This window comes from Budorcas taxicolor, chromosome 16 (assembly GCF_023091745.1).
Source record: "Budorcas taxicolor isolate Tak-1 chromosome 16, Takin1.1, whole genome shotgun sequence".
Lineage (NCBI taxonomy): Eukaryota > Metazoa > Chordata > Mammalia > Artiodactyla > Bovidae > Budorcas > Budorcas taxicolor.
Genome location: NC_068925.1, coordinates 25,383,742 through 25,386,170, shown reverse-complemented (window position 1 = coordinate 25,386,170; position 2,429 = coordinate 25,383,742). Strand labels below are relative to the sequence as shown.

At 43.7% G+C, this 2,429-nt stretch overlaps 1 non-coding gene across 1 annotated transcript; it reads left to right on the top strand.

The window, feature by feature from the left end:
• The first annotated feature begins 885 nt into the window (after positions 1 to 885).
• TRNAS-GGA (transfer RNA serine (anticodon GGA)) lies at positions 886 to 959 on the top strand. The gene has a single exon. It is a non-coding gene; the product is annotated as a tRNA-Ser (tRNA).
• The last annotated feature ends 1,470 nt before the right edge of the window (positions 960 to 2,429 follow it).

Here is a 2,429-nt window from a genome sequence, read left to right as displayed (position 1 = left end):
ATCTTGAGAAATGCTGGACTGGAAAAAACGCAAGCTGGAATCAAGATTGCCGGGAGAAATATCAGTCACCTCAGATATGCAGATGACACCACTCTTATGGCAGAAACTGAAGAGGAAAGCTAAAAGCCTCTTGATGAAAGTAAAAGAGGAGAGTGAAAAAGTTGGCTTCAAGCTCAGTATTCAGAAAACGAAGATCATGGCATCTGGTCCCATCACTTCATGGGAAATAGATGGGGAAACAGTGGAAACAGTGTCAGACTTTATTTTTGGGGGGACTCCAAAATCACTGCAGATGGTGATTGCAGCCATGAAATTAAAGGACGCTTACTCCTTGGAAGAAAAGTTATGAGCAACCTAGATAGCATATTCAAAAGCAGAGACATTACTTTGCCAACTAAGGTCCATCTAGTCAAGGCTATGGTTTTTCCAGTAGTCATCTATGGATGTGAGAGTTGGACTGTGAAGAAGGCTGAGTGCCAAAGAAATAATGCTTTTGAACTGTGGTGTTGGAGAAGACTCTTGAGAGTCCCTTGGACTGCAAGGAGATCCAACCAGTCCATTCTGAAGGAGATCAGCCCTGGGATTTCTTTGGAGGGAATGATGCTGAAGCTGAAACTCCAATACTTTGACTGCCTGATGCAAAGAGTTGACTCATTGGAAAAGACTCTGATGCTTGGAGGGATTGGGGGCAGGAGGAGAAGGGGATGACAGAGGATGAGATGGCTGGATGGCATCACTGACTCCGATGGACGTGAGTCTGAGTGAACTCCGGGAGATGGTGATAGACAGGGAGGCCTGGCATGCTGCGATTCATGAGGTCACAAAGAATCGGACACGACTGAGCAATTGAACTGAACTTAACTGAACTGAAACTATGGTTGGGCTTCCCTGGTGGCTCAGAGGTTAAAGCATCTGCCTGGAATGCAGGAGACCCAGGTTCAATCCCTGGGTCAGGAGATCCCCTGGAGAAGGAAATGGCAACCCACTCCAGTACTCTTGCCTGGAGAATCCCATGGAAGAAGAGCCTGGCAGGCTGTTGCAAAAAGTTGGACATGACTGAGTGACTTCACTTTAAATTATGGGTGGAGGTAATGAGGATAACAGTGACCTCCTTCAAAAGATCCCATGCATGTACTGCTACACTCAGTGCCCCCGGCCCTGGAGCAGGCCACCGCCAGCCCACACCTCTGCCGGAGACTCCTGGACACTTATGGGCAAGTCTGGGTCAGTCTCTTGTGGGATCACTGCTCCTTTCTCCTGGGTCCTGGTGCCCACCAAGTTTGTTTCCCAGTCCTATGTAAGTTCTGGTCGCTCTATGGTGGGGTTAATGGATACCTCCTTCAAGAGGGCTTATGCCATACCTGGGTCTGCAGCACCCAGAGCCCCTGCCCCTGTGGCAGACCACTGCTGACCCATACCTCCACAGGAGATACTCAGACACAAGAGACTGTCATACTGAGTGAAGTCAGTCAGGCAGAGGAGAAGTATACAGCATTCCTTATATGTGGAATCTGAAAAGAAATGATACAAATGAACTTATGAAACAGAAAGAGACTCACAGAGAACAAACTTACGGTTGCTGAGGGGAAGGAATAGTTAGGGAGTTTGGAATGGGCAGGTACACACTGCTGTATTCAAAATGGGTAACCGACAAAGAACTACTGTATAGCACATGGGATTCTGCTCCATGCTATGCAGCAGCCTGGATGGGAGGGGAGTGTGGCGGAGAATGGATACATGTATACAAATGGCTGAGTCCCTTCGTCGTTCACCTGAGACTATCACAACATCGTTTGTTAATTGGCTATACCCCAGTACAAAGTAAAAAGTTTTAAAAAACTAAGGTGGAGTTCTGGATGAATGGAGACAGAGAGAGGTGGATTGACATATGATAAACAAATACAGCACAAATTAACTGTATAATCTTTGTGGTGTTTATTGTAAGACTCTTTCAACTTATGTTTGGAAATTTTTTATAATAAATTATGGGGAGGGGCGGGAAATGACCTACAAAAAGTGTTTTTTCAGGGTCTTAATACCTATACATACTTTGTTTCAGATAGTAATGCCCATGCCACAAGACAAATCTAATTATTTTCTGTAAACATAATAATGATACCCTGAATTTCCAGTAAAATGTGTTCACTGGATACTCCAATGTGTGGACGCTATCTTCAAAATTCTGAGCACAATATTTCAAACAGAACATCTTTTATTTTTTAATGAATAATTGCTATACAATAGTCCTTAACTAATTCCAAAAAATAAATTATTGAAACCCCTATGGTATGAAAATTGAAGAATTTAAAATCTTATTTTAAAAAATAGTGTTGAGAGACAGAGATTCCAAAAGAGCCTCTAAAAAGTCCTTTCGTATATAAATCGACTATTTGCTTGCTTGCTCAGTTGCGTCCTATTCTTTGCAACCC